Here is an 18,109-nt window from a genome sequence, read left to right on the forward strand (position 1 = left end):
TGTTATGCAAACACACACAAAACACACAACACACACATACACATGTACACACACACAGCTCAGGTTACAAGATTTGTTGCCGATTCCAAGGCAGCGGCTGCTCTTCTTGCCTTCCATCAGACCCCCCTGACTTGCTGCAGAGGAAGCCCCTCCCTTTGCAATATCTTTACTTCCATATCTTTTCTTCCCATCACTCATCAAGAAAAACATTCCTCCTCCAAAGCTCAGATCAAATGCCACCACCAGCTTACAGTCCTCACTTTGCCACTCTTTAAGGTGGACTGCATATGGTCAAGGGTGAGGCCTCATCTCCTAGGCTTCAACTGTCTGGGCCTTGAAGGTGCATTGAATTGAATCAGCAGGTGTATCAGTTTCCTGGGGCTGCCATAATAAAGTACACAAATCTGGCGGTTTAAACACCAGAAATTTACAGTCTCACGATTCTGGAGTCTAAAAGTTCAAAGTCAAGGTGTCAGCAGGGTGGTTCCTTCTGAGGGCTGCGAGGGAGAATCTGTTCCATTCCTCCCTCTTAGCTTCTGGTGGTTTGGTGGCAATCTTTGGGGTTTCTTCATTTGCAGAAGCATTACCCCAATCTCTGCCTTCACCTTCATACAGCATTTTCCCAGTAAGGGTGTCTGTCTCTGTGTCAAAATATGCCCCTTTTTGGGGGGTATCAGGGTGAAGTTCTGGTAAAAATACAGGAAACCTGCTAGACAAATTCAAAAAGAACTGCAACACTCATAATTTTTCCTTATTATAAGAACACAATTACTTTGGATTAGGGCCCACCCTAATGACCTCATCTTAACTTGATCAACTGCGAGGACCCTATTTCCAAATAAGGCCACATTCACAGGTACTGGAGAAGAGGACTCTAACTTTTTTCTCAGGAGAGGCAAGGGACACTGTTCAACCCATGACCAGGGGTGAATGAATAACAACTCTGAGTCAGAGTCCATAGGTTTATTCTGTTTTTCTTTTTTCTTTTTTTTTTTTTTTTTTTTTTTGAGAGATGGGATCTTGCTTTGTTGCCCAGGCTGCAGTGCAGCAGCATGATCACAGCTCACTGTAGCCCCAAATTCCCAGGCTCAAGCAATTCTCCTGCCTCACCCTCCCAAGTAGCTAGGAATATAGGCTAATTTTTAAAAATTTTTTGTAGAGACTGGGGTGGGGGGGGGGGGGGGGGCTGGCTATGTTGCCCCGGCTGGACTTGAACTCCTGTCCTCAAGCAATCCTCCTGCCTCATACTCAGCCTTCCAAAGCACTGGGACTACAGGTGTGAGCCTCTGCTCTCAGCCTCTGTTTCTAATTCTAGCAGGGAAGAGCAGTGAGAATACTGAAAGGGTAACAACCAAGCCTGCCCTTATCATTAAACACAGATAGTTCCCATCTGGTGGTTCTTGAGCCCTGCTGCCACATTAGCCTCACCTGTAGATCCTAAAGGCAAAATGAGACAAAACCAAACAACGATGCTGGGATGGGGAAGACAGGTCAGTGGGACTCAGCCGTCACTTTCTTTCAGGTGCAGCCAAGGAGGAGATCCACCACACTAGACTAAACACATGAACAATCCATGTGCTTTTTCCTGGTCTAGCCCGAGAGCCATTTCTTGTTTGGGGGCTTACAGTGTTACTTGGGATGTTTAAACAACTCTTAAAAAATTAAACTGACCTCTTATGTAGAATTCTATAAAGAATATAGAATGTTAAAAATCTCCAGATGGTTGAGATTAAGGAAAAAACATATGCTTTTCCTAAAATATGCAGCCATTCGTCTACTTTTGGTAGCACTAACTCTTGCTCAAATGGAGAGGTAGAGGCGGGGGTTTCGGTCTCATAGTTGGAAATGCTTTGAGATCCAAGAGGGAGAGATTTTATAGATCGTGAAGACACCACTGCTGTCTGTTCTCGTGGTGGTCAGCATGATACTCCAGGCTTACACTCAATGTGTCTTGCTGGTTCAGCGTGGACATGGTATTATTGGTGCCTCGTGTTTCCATTGGAGAGATGAGCTGGCATATGAAGAATAATGAAGAATATGCAGACACCTGGAGAGGAATGAGCAATCCACAGACCCAGGTTTTTTAGCAGAAAAGAGAGCAGGAGCACTGGTGATCATAACAATAGGGAACACGTCCATGAGTATATCATGCATCTGATAGTTAATAGCAGCGACGTCCTTATTACTTCTAATTTTTTTTTTTTTTTAAGACAGAGTCTTGCTCCGTCTGTCGCCCAGGCTGGAGTGCGGTGGTGCGATCTTGGCTCACTGCAAGCTCTGGCCCCCGGGTTCACACCATTCTCCTGCCTCAGCCTCTACAGGCACCTGCCACCACGCCCGGCTAATTTGTTTTGTATTTTTAGTAGAGACAGGATTTCACCATGATAGCCAGGATGGTCTCGACCTTCTGCCCTCGTCATCCGCCTGCCTCGGCCTCCCAAAGTGCTGAGATTACAAGTGTGAGCCACCACACCCGGCCACTTCTAAACTTTTTATGCCAATTTTCTAACTACCAAAATCTAATTTCGAACATTTGGCTACTTGAGTGACCACATTCTTCTCCGTGTTTTGGAAATATGAATACAAAGCAGATTCTTTGGAAATTAAACACATTTGTTTCAGGGATATTTTATTAAACAGACTAGAAGGACAAAAGTCACTTACATTGGCAGTTCATTCTTTGCTACCTGAGAACAAGTTCTAAGAAACAGCAAATAACAGGCATACAGGCCCTATAAAGGAACTGTGAAATTACTCATTCTGATAAAATTCAGGTTTCTTATTTCAGAGGGAATTGGGGGAGGAGGTGTAGAAGAAAATTGGATAGTCAATTAGGACTAACTACATGGCTAATCGCAAAGATTACAAATCCCAGGGATGTAAATGATACCTACGGCCCTGATATCTTCAGTAAACATTTAAAATAATAAAAACGATAAATTATCCATTGCCACAAGTTTGACCTCTTACCCTGGTCATATCGGAGTGGGTCCAGTAGAAAGGGGAAGAAGGTCTAAACTTTGCCTGAGTGATGTGAGGTTAGGGACTGAGGACCCTCTTCTGCCAAAAAGTTAATCTCCAGTATTTATTTGGGTGCAAACGAAAGTAGAATAATGGGGAAGGAGGTCCTTCATGTAAAAGAAACTCAAAAGCTTTACAGACTGAATTAGGTGTAATCCTTATGGGATCCCTAACAGCTCATAAATAACTTTTAATGAGATTTCCAGCGAGTAAAATAGCACGTGGGGGAAAAAGTATTCTTTTTTATTTTTGTTATTTTGTTTTCAATAAAGCACATGCTTCATATCGTTGTTTTCCAAACCCATAACCAAAAGAAGGGAAACCATTTCAATAAGAAGAGATTAGTACTGAAAATATTTAATTAACTGATAGGGACAGGAAACGCTTGAATATGTCATTGAAAATACTTGACATTGACCACTAATCTATGGAAACTTATAGAGCTGAATCTAAAGCATGTTCCGGAGTTAAGCAGAGAAATAAATCAAGGTTTGCAAATGTCATTTAAGTTTTCACCTGTCCCACGATTCAAAATTATTGGCTTCCCAATGAAAAGCATATGTTGTGTCCCATGCCTGGGGAGTAGTAATGAAGTGAGGCAGACACTCTCCAGCGCTCCCTCCCATGGTGCCCCTCTTTATTTCCCATCAAGTGAAAATAATTACTGTATCCTTAAGGGAGCGCTTCCCTGCGTCTGGTCTGCCGATAAGGGCTGCCATGCTGGCTCCTCCAGCCCTGCCCCTCTTCCTTGAGGGACCATGGTTTGATTTATGAGAAAATAGTTGGCAAATTGCAATGTCCATCTTGATGGATGACATCATTTGGACCATTTTGCTGATCATGTATGACTACCTTTTTTTTATTTAGCCTGGTTGCAATTGATCCGTAGCTCCAACAGCTGAAGAAGGGGGAAAAAATAGCAATTGCCTTTTCTTGGAGAGGTCACTAAGCAGAAAGAGCTCTGGCCTTTTGTTCCCTAGAAACTCACCAGTGATGTTCAAGCCCTTTACAAAGAGCTCTCATAGATATTATCTTAGACCATCCAAACAAAGGCTCTCAGAAGTAGGCAAGAGGGGTATAGTTCTTCTCATTGGGAAGATAAACAAAGTAAAGTTCAGAGAGACTGAGTGCATTGCCCCAGGTCACACAGTTAGTCAAAATCAGGGGTTCAAATCTTGGTCTTTTGACTCCCAAGCAAATTCTTTCTCTTTTGTTTCTTGATGGAACAAGAACGTACACTTAGTGACAAAATCAAACTCCCCCTATAATAGGCTATTCAGTCCTGCTCCTTCCCGAGTTTCTGGGAGGTTCCTAACTGATCTCTAAGCCCCTGATATCTCCCTTCACCATCTTTCCTCCTAGCCACCACAAGCATTATGACCCTGCAACACAAACCCAATTATGTCACGACCCTGTTAACTTTCAGTGCCTTCTTATCCCCCAACACTTGCCTCTCAGGACTTCCCACCTTATCCTCTCTAACAAGAAGGTAGTGGAGGTGTGGAGTGGAATCTAAAGTGGTCTATTTTGAATTTATTTGAACTCTCATGCTTCATATCTAATTTTATTTTATTATTTATTTATTTTGAGATGGAATCTCATTCGTCACCCAGGCTGAAGTGCAGTGGTGCGATCTTGGCTCACTGAAAGCTCTGCCTCCCAGGTTCACGCCATTCTCCTGCCTCAGCCTCCTGAGTAGCTAGGACTACAGGTGCCCGCCACCATGCCCGGCTAATTTTTTTGTATTTTTAGTAGATATAGGGTTTTACCGTGTTAGCCAGGATGGTCTCGATATCCTCACCTCGTGATCTACCCGCCTCAGCCTCCCTTCATATCTAATTTTAATAGGGACTTTGCATTATATTCAATATATTCTTGTTTGCTTTCACTTAAAAATGATTTCAATCTAATCTTTAATTAAAATGAATGCCCAGGGAAAGCAGCCTCATCTTTGTTTTATGGCTTTGGGCTCTCCTTAGTATACCTCCTAGTTTTGAGTACTCCTAGTACACATCCTGGGTCCCAAGGGATCAGGTCTAGGGCCTTAGCATTGACTATAAGGTCCTCATTCAGCCACCTTACCTTCCTCCTAGCCTGATTTCTACCACTCATACCCTGACCTCTTACACTACAGCCATGCTGATCTTTCATGCCTCCATGCCTTTGTACATGATCCTCCCTCAGCCTGAAAGTCTTTTCTCCCTTTACCTTGAAATTCCCAGCAGGCATGCATGGCACCCCTCAGTGCACCTTCCTTTGTGTCCCCAACTGTGGCTGTATCACCTACACCCCATTCCTGGTAGCAGTTAACCCTTTGGATCCTAGTCATCTACGAGAATGTCCCTCTTTTCCCACTAAACTAAGTTCCCTTACCCACTATCTTCATAGCTGCCAGAGCCCAGTATACTTGGCATAAACTAGGTACTAAATAAATGCTTGTAAAATAAATAAAACTATTAAAATACTTTCCACTAGGAGATTTGTTTTTAGAAGCTAGCCTAATCTCAGTTGCTTATATTGTACAGTTTTTAAGAGTTTTATACATTTTTTAAAAAATCTATCATGTGCATTTTTTATGCATGCTAGGTGCATGATCTCATTGGATATTCATGATCTCATTTTTCTTCAAAAAAGCAGGTAGAGCAACACCTCATTCTCTTGCCATTACTTGGAGGTAAACTCCAGATCCTGGAGTTCAAATGCCTGCATTTGGATCACCCTCTCCTTACTATCTCTGCTTGAGCTCAGTTTCCTCATCTGTAAAAGGGGATGATAATGGTACTAATACTTGGCAATGAAGGCCATGAGCTCTAGAAATGATGGACTAGGTCAGGAATTGGCAAACTATGGCCCATAGGCCAAATCCAGCCCACCACCTGTTTTTGTGTGACCTGGGAGCTGAGAATGGTTTTTAGAATCTTAAGTAATTTTAAAAAGTCAAGAGAGTAATCATATGTTGGTGATCCATGAATATTCTATGAAATTCAAATTGCAATGCCTATAAACAAAGTTTAATTGAGACATAGCCCTGCCCATTTGTTTACATATTGTGTGGCACTGTTTCTGTGCCACAATGGCAGAGTTGAGTTTCTATGACAGAGACCAATCAGCCCACCAAGCCTAACATGCTTACTGTCTGACCCTTTGCTGACCCCTGACCTACGGTCAAGTCCTCGTTCCACCCCTCACGAGCTCTGGGACCTTGGGAAGATTGGGTAACCTCTCTAGGCCAGTTTCCTCTGTGAAGGAGAGATAATAATATCCGCCTCCTAGGGCTTTATGAGATTAAGTGAGGTAACACACTTAAAGCGCTTGGTAAGGACCCAGTACTATGAATGTTACCTTCCCAGAGGGCTAGAATTTGCCAAGTAGCAGAATAGGGGTGGGAAGGAGGTACCAGTGCCAGCTGTGTGGACGGTTCCAACCTGATGTAACTGGAGAGGCTGAGAGGCAGGATGAGAGCCAAATGGAGCTGAAGAGAAAGCCAAGTGCCAAGGTGCAGCTTTGGCACTTTGGCCAAGTGCCAAAGGGCCCAGCCAGGACCCAAGCTGGGTCCCAAAGTTGACTTCCCAGTTGGGCTTAGAGGGGACCAACTCAGAAGTCAGTGAGGAACAAGTCAGGAATGGGGATAGAGGGCTCTGGAAGATTCCCCCAGGACTCAGACAGCACTCCACAGGACGACAGGTTTAAAGAGACAGGCTTGACATCCCCATTTACTCATGAAACAGAAGCTCTGCGTAATCAAATGTCTTGCCCAAGAGAATACAACTAGTAAAAGTGACTAAATGCAAAACACCAGGTGCCCAGACCTGAACTTCTCCATCCACTTTAGCCTGCTGACTTTCCTACCCGACGTTTCAGGTTCAAATTCTTTTGTGAATCTTAGGAACTATACCATTGAGTCTAAGGGACTAAGGGAAACAGTATGTTGTGCTGTTTTGTTTTTTCAAAGAACAGAGAGCACTAATTTTCTTAAAACCATTGAGCATGAATTAAAGGTGTTTTCTCCCTTTATGCAGTTAGATTCCTTGTTGCTGAAGGTAGCAGGAACATGCTCTGCAGGCTCAGATTTTCAGCGAGGCCTCTGACAGGGGTCTCTAGCCTAAGGATGTGTTTTTCTCCACAGTTCAATGACAACCCTGCAAATGGCAAATTGTTTGTGATTTGAGAGCTGCAAGGATCCAAGCTGCATTGAAAGGAGAAGGAAGAAAAAAAGCATGCTAAGAAAAGCAACAAGTAATTCAAAGACCCAGGCCAAACATAAACCTATAGATTTCAATAGACACTTGATAAAAATGTCTTTATAATGTCTGCATGTCTTTGCAAGAAGGCTCCAGATCTACGGCTTCTTTTATTTATTATTCCTAACATTTGTGATTGCCAAAGAAGATTGAGTTCAGAAAGGCACTCTCCAAGGGCAAGGTGGAAGGCAATTCTGCTTTAGAGCTTGGTGACCCAAAATGTTTGAGCTGCCCTGTTGAAAGTGAGGATTCTTGTTTATTTGACGATTTTTCTCTCTTGAACATTGTATTTAAACAAGTGTCTCCTTTTGGTCCAGTGTTTCTTCAAATGTATTTATAGAAGAAATTTTCCTTTCTCCCTCTAATCTGTTTTTCATATTTTGGTGAAAGGGATAATATATAAAATTTTACAAGGGTTTCGTTTTCTTTACATTTCCTAAACGTGGGCATCTGGTGTTCTCATTAAGCAAGCCGTGTCCATTCACAGACTCACCACATCTCTAATTCATGCTAAAGAGCAGTGCTGTGATCTGAAGAGTACGCTGTCTCCCAGTGTTTTTTAAGAAAGGTTGTTTAAAACTATATATCTATCCAGCATTCTTTGGTTAATTTCATTCTGCTTATATCTTTAATTTCCAAAGTTTTCCCCTTCTATCTTTTTCTCCCCAACGGTAGAATACATAGCATTATTGTTTTCTAGACTCTGCCAAAAGCATGCTTTTTTATGCTACAAGCTTCTCACTAAGACCCATCTAAATTATAGGCTTTGGGGCTGAGGAAAGAGAGAGAAAAGGGAGAGAAAGAGAGAGAGCGAGAGAGAGCAGGCACGCTGTACACAAAGAATTTCTCATTATGCATTACAATGAGCCCTCGAAATACTATATTCCTGCTGAGAGCACCTCAGATTTGGTCAGACTTTGGAAAACTCGAGTTAGAGTTAAAATCTCCTGAAAGTGATATAAACCAAAAGATTGGCTCAGTTTCTGTGATGTCATCAACACATTTAATTATGTGAGAGAAATGTTTGGATAGGATGCATGGAAAACACACACACACATACACACACACACTCACACACACATGTAAAATGCAATAGTTCAACCACAGGCCAAGAAATCAATGCCTATTTCACAATTTTCACCTAAAGAAGTTTTGTCTATAAACCCCTTATGATGTTTTATTATTGTTATTAGCAATAATAATGACGATAGCTTAAAATAGAAATAGGAGCTTGGACAGAAAATATCATTCTTCCTCATTTGATATGAATAGGGATGCTCCTTCAAGCAAGACTTTGAATAATTTGCATTTTTCTAATATGTTGGTACTACAAGTTTCTCCTCAAAAGTTCTCAGCACATTAGAGAGTCACTTATATATAGAAATCCATTTAAATTGACAAGCTGATGAATGGCTTGCCCAGGTAATATAGATGACTGTGGGTAAACATATTGGGTGCAGTGTATTTTAATGATGTCTAAACAGTCAGATGTTGGTACACTCAGTTGGGAAAGGTCTGTTGAAGTTGAACCTGCTTGTTTTCTTCAAGCTCATTCCCAGTAATTTATGAGCCTGAATGTGGTCTGAAAGTTTGTTTCCTGTTGTTTGCCCTCCCTTGGAGTTGAGTTGTGATTCTGCTCCATTAGGCTGGCAAACCAGTTGACTTGAATGTAGTGGTGTCTGTAGGCTGTATTTCTTAATAGGACTTAGGTCACCCCAAATCAAAGAGAGTCACTCATTCTCCTGATACTGCTGAACCTCACATAACACCTGGTGTTTTGGTCCAAAGGACAGTCCTTAGAAAAGCAAATAGTCTAATAGGTCAACTAGAAATTATGAGAGGCAACATGAAGTATATAGCATCACTTATGCTGTATTTTAGCTCAAAGTGTATAATTGAATCTATCAAGACTTTAGATATGGTATCCAGCTTACAAGAAATACAGGGGATAGAGGAACAAGCTTAATAATACCACAAGGAATCAACTAGACAAATCTTGATTGAAGGACATTCTGCAGGACCTCTGGCCTGCCCTCTTCAACAAGTCACTGACATCAAAAAGCAGGGTATTAGATTAAAAAGATTTGAAGGCCATAGCAACTAAATGCAATGTGCAGTACTTCTTTATATAGCTGTTTGCGCAAGCACCTATAATGGACACTTGGGGATCAGCTGGGGACATTTTTTTTTATTTTTGATTTTTGTGGATACACGGTAGGTGTATATATTTGTGGGGTACATGAGATATTTTGATACAGGTATGCAATGTGAAATAATCACATCATGGAGACTGGGGCATCCACCCCCGCAAGCATTTTTGTGTTACAAACAATCCAATTACACTCTTAGTTATTTTTAAATATACAATTATTATTAACTATAGTTATCCTGTTGTGTGGTCAAATAGTATGTCTTATTCATTCTTTCTAATTATTATTTTGAACCCATTAACCATATCTGCTCCCTCGCCCCCTTCCACCCACCCACCTCCCCACTACCCTTCCCAGCCTCTGGTAACCATCCTTTTACTCTTTATATCCATGAGTTCAATCGTTTTGGTTTTTAGATCCCACAAATAACATGTGATGTTTGTCTTTCTGTGCCTGGCTTATGTCACTTAACATGATGATCTCCAGTTTCATCCATGTTATTGAAATGACAGGATCTCATTCTTTTTTATGGTTGAATAGTACTTCATTGTGTATATGTCCCAAGTTTTCTTTAACCATTCATCTGTCGATGGACACTTAGGTGGCTTCCAAATACTGACTATTGTAAACAGTGCTGCAAGAAACATGGGAGTGCAGATATCTCTTCACTACAGTGATTTCCTTTCTTTTGGGTGTATTCACAGCAGTGGGATTGCTGGATCATATGAGCTCCACTTTTAGCTTTTTGAGGAACCTCCAACTGGAGAGCAGCATGTATTAGTTTGGGGGAGGAGCATGTATTTGTTTCCTATTACTAATATAACAAATGACTGCAAACTTGGTGGCTTAAAACAACATAAATTTATCTTCTGGTTCTGCAAGTCAGAAGTCTGAAAAAAATTTCATGGGGCCTCTTCTGGAAGTTCCAGGGGAGACTCCATTTTCTTGTGTTTTCCACCTTCTAAGGACCACCTGCATTCCTTGGCTCATAGCTCCAAATCACTCTGACCTCTGCTCTGTCATCACATGCCCATCTCTCCCTCTGCTTCCATCATCACCTCACTTTCTCCAACTCTGACCCTCCTGGTTCCCTCTTATAGGGACCCTTGTGGTTACATTCAGCCCACCAGATAATCCTGGATAATCTCCCTATCTCGAGATCATTAACTTAATCATGTTTTTAGAGTCCCTTTTACCTTATAAGGTAACATATTCACAGGTTCTGGGGATTAGGAAATGGATATCTTCTGGGAATCGGGGAAGGAGGCATTGTTTGGCCTACCACAGTGGAAATACGCTTTCTTCATCTCTGGACTTTTGCTTGTCTGTATTTTCTGATATTATGCATTGCCCATTGACTGGATCTTTAACATGAAAAGAAAGTGGTATATTTTTCCTGCCTGAGAACTCTGCAGTTCTCCCCTTGGTGAGTCTCAACTTATGGAGGACAAAGAAGACTGTCCAGCAGATGAAGAACCCAACGCCACAGGGAAAGGTGTAGACACAGGAGGTGCCAGTAACCCCCTCCGGATCCAGCGTCAGACATCAGGATGCCTTGTTCCACATTTAGTCCTTTCAACAACACCACCAACACCAACGCCAGCCATCATCATTCATTGTGGGCTTCATGTATGCCATGCCCTGTGTTCAAAGCATTATCTGTGGAAACCTTGCCCTAACCCTGAAGTATGTATTTGGAGCCAATTTTACAGAAGAAGACCCTGAAGCTCAGACGGGTTAAAGAACTTGCCCAAGGCCCCAACTTGCTTGTTGTAGAGTCAAGTTCCAAACCCAGAGTCTGAGCTCTCAACCTCTATTCATATTTTCTCACTAAAGAGACCAGAAATGGGCAAGACATTTCTCCTTAACCAGAAGCAGGGGATCTGCTTCTCCTGAAACTAAAACTCAGAGCATGTAGGCTGGAAGAGGCCTTCACAATCACCAAGTCCAAACTTCTCATTGTACAGATGAGCAAATAAATGTCTAAGTCAATGCAGTGAGTCAGAAGCAGGGCCAGAAATAGGGCTCAGGCCTCCTGGCTCCCTACCTGCCCAGTTCTCTTTCTATTAAACAATAGGCTTCCATTTCTTTTATCCACATCACTTCATTTTTCATCCTCTGGATGCTAGAAAAATAATCCTTTGTCCCCATAGAAAAGGGAAAATAAAGAAATGGGATCATTTGGGATTGTGTCAACACTTACATGCACAGCTCTAGAAAAAGCAGCTCAAGCTAAGCCTAGCTCTTGATTAATTCCAGTTGAAGGGAAGGCAATGTTTGCACAGGAACTAGATCCCTCGTTGCCATCCTGGTTCTAGCACCTCATATACCCAAAGAAGATCCCAGTGTTTCCCCAGGAGACCAGAGCACTCTACTGCCCATGGATTATAGGCCATTTCTGCCCTATCTTTTATCCCTTTGAATCTAAATCAGCCCCAAAGAGCAGGTAGCTTGGCACTGAGGTGAGGGCAATGGCTTGGGTTTGTAGCAGTGGGTTCACTAAGTTCCTTAATGCCTGCCCAGTTGGTTCTGGCTTGTGTCACCAGTTGTGTGGCACAAATCCAGGGAGCAGGAGTCCCAAACTCACCTGATGTCAAGGTGCCCCTTGGGGATCAATAAGACATCCCTTCAGCTGGATGTGGTGCCTGCCCCAGTTTTGCTATGACCCCCTGTAAGCCTCAGCCTTGCTCAGGCCCTTAGTACAAATCTCTAAAGTGGACTATTGTAAATAGCCCCCCAGTTGGTCTCCCTGCCTTTATCTTCCCTTGCCCCTCTGTTCAACCTGCCCCCTACAAAGCCAGAGCATCATCCTGAAGTCTAATTCTGACCAAGAGTCCCTCCTTCAAAAACTTTCAGTGGCTCCCTCTTGCCAACAGAATGAAATGACTGATGGCTTCTCTGTGCTCCCAGCCCAGGCCACATCACAACGGGTGGCTCACTTATCTCTCAGGTTGCCCTGCTGCCCATGGCCCTATGAAGTCAACACTGCTGCAGGCTCCCATGGGATACTCAGTGTAACTTCCAGTGCTCATGGTCCTGGGATGGTATCACCCAGGACCTTGATGGTATTTGATGCGAAGGTATCAGTGTCAATGCCCCAGCCCACTGAACACAGCCAGAGTCTGTACCAATGCCACTGATGTTAAGGGTGATACCAATGGTACCAATGACCCATTCTCCTGAGGCTACTAAAGCCATTAGCATCAAGGTCACTGTTGTCTTGTATGATCAGTGCCTTCTCTGTTAGCATCCGCAGAGCTCCCATGTCTGGGGACACAGGGATAAGGCTTGGGGGCAGAATGGAAATGCTCTGTAAATGAGAGAACCCCCTCCTACCCGAGCACTGCTCCATTGGCCCTAATTCATGGCTCTCACTATCCTTTTCCTAGGACAAGCTTTTAACCAGGCTGCTCCTCACTTCCTCGTGGAGACAGACCTTGATAGGGAACAGTCCACTGGTCTCCCAGCAGGCCCAGACATGCCTGAGTCTACAGCAAATACTTTCTGATCCATTTCATTCCATGGTATGAACCAGGAACTATTTTATTGATAAAAATATGACTAAATTACATGTGTTCAGGACACCAGAGAAGGTAAATTCTTTAAGACCACAGTTCTCAATTTTTTTCTTTAGCATACTTGATGCTTATTCATTTTTAGCTAGTAGCAGGTGTCAAAAGTATGAGACGTGTGAGCAAAAGCTGAAAATTGAGAAGCATCTCTTAAGTAACTTAATTATATTTTGCAGCTCTGGAAAAACCTCTCTTATTCCATTTTCAGGAAAGATACAGGGTTCCGCAAAAACAGAGCTTGACTAATGCTCTTCTTCATTTTACAAATGAAGAAAAGACACATTAGGAAGACTAAGGAATTTTCCAAGAGTTTCTATGACCCAGATCTTCATCCTCCCTTACCAGGACACCTACCCTCTGCTCTCATTCTGTTAAATAGTCATGTCCCATCAAACAAAACTCCACTAGCGAGGCCGGGTTGCTGCCACCACCTGCAGTTAGTTCCATGCAGTCGGTGTTGTCAGGCTTTACAGATGATGTTACAAAAATCAGAGCTGGACGAAAAGTCCTTCTTTTCAGACATTTTATGTGGAAAAAAGAAGAAGAAAAACACAACCAGATCATTTTCAAAAATCACTTACAATCAGCTGGAAGGTATTCGGTGAACTTTGTTTTACAGCGTTTTGTGGCCAGTTACAAATTTGGGTCATGCCCTGCAATCAATCTCTGCTGGGAACTTTCACTGAGGCTATCAGGGGAATTCGAAATAAAATGTTAGAGGCAGGATCAAGAATGCACAGATGAGCTGGAGAAAAGTCTGACTGGCTTTTTGGATGTGTGATGAAAGAACAGCTGGATAACTCCGGTACAGCCCAGAACCAGGTTCTCATCCAACGTCACTCACAATTAAACCTCCATCTCTGATGGCAGAGAGACTTTATGACTTAAGCACTGAGACCAAATCATCTCTCTCTGTGATTATTTTATTGGCTACAAGGTACATGAAATAATGGTTACAACATGAAACCGTACTTTGTCTGAGACAATAGGGAGCAACAGCCAGGGCTAAAGAGCGTTCTGTGTCTTATTGGCAAGGACACACCCTCTTGGCCTGGGAAACTTAGCAAATTTCTAAAGGAATGAGTGCAATTCCCACCAAAAGCTGGTGAGTGAAAATAACTGTCTTTAATAAATACACATCTTTGTTTAAAAAAAAAAACCTGGCTTTCATCTCCAAAATGCAGGCAGAAGGAAGGACTAGGAGCACCATTTTAGTCTTCTTTGGAGGACCACAAAGATATTTCAAGTTCATCCCAGAAGCAAGCTATTAAATGTGGAGCTCATTCCCTCCTCTGGAGCCTTTCTTTCAGAGGAGTTGCACAACAACAAAAATGAAAGATCACATTCAAACTGCCAAGGTTTCCCCAGGACTTTAATGGTGTCACCTCCTAAAACCCCAAATCTCATGGAAGAATACTTCACTAGAAATATGGAGATCCCTGTTGACATCTGATTGAGTAAGCAGTTCCTCTGGTTTTTTTAGGAGAAAATTGAGCTTTAACACTAGTGGAAAAAGTGGTCTAGACTCCTATCTTTGATCCCTAGAGAGGTGCTGGTTAGATAATAATACAACAGTTCTAACCACAAGAAATAGCCACCATGTATTGAGTCCTTATATGGGCTAGGCTCTGAGCTAAGGACTTTGCATTCAATAACTCATTTAATCCTTGCAAGAACAGCACAAATTAGATAATACTACTATCCTTATCTTACAAGTAAAGAAACTGAGGCTCAGAGAAGTTAAGTAACTCACCAAGATCACACAGCAGTTAAGTCATAGAGCTGGGCTTTGAACCTACTCGGTGCAGCTCCCAATCCTATCCTTAGAACTATGGCCCTCTCCAAATCTGAGAAGGGAGGGAGAGATTCTAGTCAGACTTAAGAGGACTGAGGAGAATTTTCATCCAGAGAAGAACAGAGCACAGCCAGAGTCCTGCTAGGCCTCCAACGTGGGAAAGCGGCAAGGCAACTGGGTCCCATCTGGAGGAAGGTTAAGGCAAGAGCAAGGCTGAGAGCAGAGGAGGGGAAGGGAGGCCAAGCGACCACAGGTGCCTGAGAAGGCCAAAAACATCAGAACCAGGGAGCAGGGTGTGGCCTCCCTACAGAGATTTCTAGCTGGGAAAGGGAGTCACTGCCTCCTTCTCGGACACTCAGGTTGCCTGGCGAAGCTGTCACAGGACCTAGAACAATTGAAAAGCAAAGTCTAGAGCCCACCATTACAAAGGGTGATGGCTCTTGCTATGTTGAGTGGTATGATTTTGGATCCTCTGAGAAGCAGACTTCTAAGACAGGAGTAGACATGATTATTGGGGAAAGGACTGGGAATAAGAAAGGGAGGTCTCTGGAGAAGGCAGAGGAGCCTTCAGACTGCAATGCAGACCTGACCCCTGGAAAGGAAGGAGGAAGGAAGACTGAGTAGGAAGCCTCAGGCAGCCAGCCAGTTCAAAAAAGGGTTGGCCAGGCGGACGGGGAGGCCTCAAGCCAAAGTTGCCTATTGGAAGAGTCTTAGATCTCTCAGAAATGAGCCTCTGTGTGTCCCCACACTCAGTCATTGGCTGGGAGCAGCTCACAGGAACCGTGGCCTCAGCACAAACTTGGTGGTGGGTCTGGAGAGCCAGCAACCAGAGCACCAATCGCTTATGCTCCTCACAGCACGAGATTGGACTAGTGCAGGTTCATGGTCACCACAGCTGGCTGTCCTCTAACGGGCCCCCAAACAAGGTGGGGAAACACTGGGATGTCAAGAGAAGGGGTTAACAGCACATATCCCATAGAGTCAGCGTGAAGATTAAATGTGTAGATGCGTGTCAGCCCCTAGCACAGTGTTTGGCACCCAAAACATCCTAAGGGAAGAGTAGTTGTCACCTTATTAAACAATTTAGGAGAGAAGAGAGGTCTTCCCAGTTCTGTTGTGAGATAATTAGCTACCTTCTCCCAGGGAAGATTCTCAAAGCATCTAGAAACTCCATGTCTCTCCCCTCCCTGTCCCTCCTCCCCACCCCCACCCAGCCAGGGGAGAGCCAGGGTGAATTACCTGATGCTCCTTCAAGAACTCAAACCTCCCCTCTTTGCCCATGGAGTACAATTTCTCTAGAGCAGATAGAGAAATCAATCCACCTTTTGCTTTGACCTGAGCCTTCTGTTTAGAAAGTCAAGCCACCCTCCCTCTGCAGCAGAATCCTCTTCTAAATGTAAGTTGAACTCTCTCAATCTTTTGAGATAAAGACCAGCTTCTGAACAAAAATGGTTTTGATTATGAAATGAAGGTTGACAGTCAGCTCATGAGATATAGTTTGGGGCTCTACCGAAGGGGTCCCGGGAGGCCTCAGGCCAGCCCTATTGATTAGCGGGCTAAGGAAAACAGTCTCACGCTCTGTTGACGCCTTGGGCAATGCCATTCTTGCCCTCCCTGGTAACCATTTCATTTAATTATTTTAAGGCAGGGTTTTATGGACTGTTTGCCAGACCTCAGCTTTGTTGGGGGCACCTCAGGTTTCAGACATTTACAAGAGTTGACCCTTGTTAAGATTCCCTTTGTGGAAAATACATTCAGTCTGGGGACAAGAGTATGGGATGGAGAAAGTTAGAAACCCTAGATAGAGCGGCACCGAAAGAACCCTTCTGGAAAACACCGAAAACGTATTAGAACAATGTCCAAATGAGAAAGATATCTACCCACAGGGATGTCATAAAAACTGAAGGATTCTGTCATTGAAATACGGTAGTCCTATTAGACAGCATCAGAAAGACAGGCACTCGAGGAAATGACGGAAAACCTTCTCCCATCAGACTGCCTGCCTTCCCGCCCTCAAATGTGAAAGAGCCCAATTTTCTGGTATTTGAGAATGAGTAATATTTAAAGGTTTATGGAAAATTAGTCAAATGTACCTTGATTATAAACACATGTACCCATTTCATCTGGCTATTTTAAAATGTGGGTTTTAACCAGCTGCCATTAATAGCAAATGCACTGCGTGTCTGTTCTTCCCTCTTCTTGTAATAGACACGGCAGAAGGAAAGAAATATTTAGCCATTTCGGATCTCTTTCCAGAGCAGGAAGAATTATTGAATATAAATTGTATCTTCCTATCTCATGAAACAAATGAAACCTTCTAAATTAAATAAAAGGAAAATTAACAATCAGGATTAGGTAAAAAGCATTACATTTCCTTGGGGCTCAAGTTACAAAGATATGTTTTTGTAAAAGAAAGAAAGGTCAGTTACCACTATTAAACTTGTATATTGTTTTATACTAAGTCCTTTCAGTGGCCTCTCTGAGGGACCGTTTAGTTTGTATTACACTCTAATAAACTCCAGGTGTACAGGACAAACTGAATAATCAGAACCCGATGGTCCAAACTAGTTAAAAATAATGTGGTACATTCCTGGTTCTCTGCATTTAATTTATTGTTAATCATTGTTATTACTTACATTTATTGGGTAGTTTTCCCAGATTTATTAGGCACTACATTTAACAGTGTTATCGCTTGTAACTGACCATCAGTGGAATCAAAAACATATTTTTGTAAAGTCTCTTACCCTAATTAGTAAGTCGTTTCCCTTTGAGACTAAACAGACCCCAAAAATGACTGCTATTTTCTCCTTGAGTCAGGGGGGAACTCTGCTACAAAAACCCACCTTTGCCAAAACCACCTGTTGGATGATAAGGGAAGGGCTATCATTCCAGAGACACTAAGATGACCTTCCATTCAAAGCAGAAAAATGAGGGACTTATATTGTACACATCAGCAGTAGTCTCTTGTCTCAGTGGACTGGGTCGCTTCCTATAGCATGGCTTCTAGGAGACCAAGGAAGGACACAGGTGGGGAACCTGTTCCTCCACCTGCCTGGAATTCTATTATTTGAAGCAAATGTTTGGGTAAATGGGAGAAGTAATCATTTCACTAAAATTCACACTCAGCTGTTAATAGCTCCCATTCCTTAGTATACAGCACAGTGGTGCACATTAGGAATTATTTGCTGAACAGGAAAATGAATGCCAAGTCCTATGCCTTTGCCTTTAGTTGGAGCCTTTGGGGTGGATGGAAAGGCCCCCTGGAGTGAGAGATAAGAGTCTTGGGCTCTAGTCCCCATTCTGCTGAGTGACCATGGACAAGTCGCTGGC

General features: G+C 42.9%; 1 pseudogene; it reads right to left on the bottom strand.

The window, feature by feature from the left end:
• Positions 1-674: 674 nt before the first annotated feature.
• Positions 675-740, bottom strand: LOC111538947 (annotated as a pseudogene).
• Positions 741-18,109: the final 17,369 nt, after the last annotated feature.

This window comes from Piliocolobus tephrosceles, chromosome 9, assembly GCF_002776525.5.
Source record: "Piliocolobus tephrosceles isolate RC106 chromosome 9, ASM277652v3, whole genome shotgun sequence".
NCBI lineage: Eukaryota > Metazoa > Chordata > Mammalia > Primates > Cercopithecidae > Piliocolobus > Piliocolobus tephrosceles.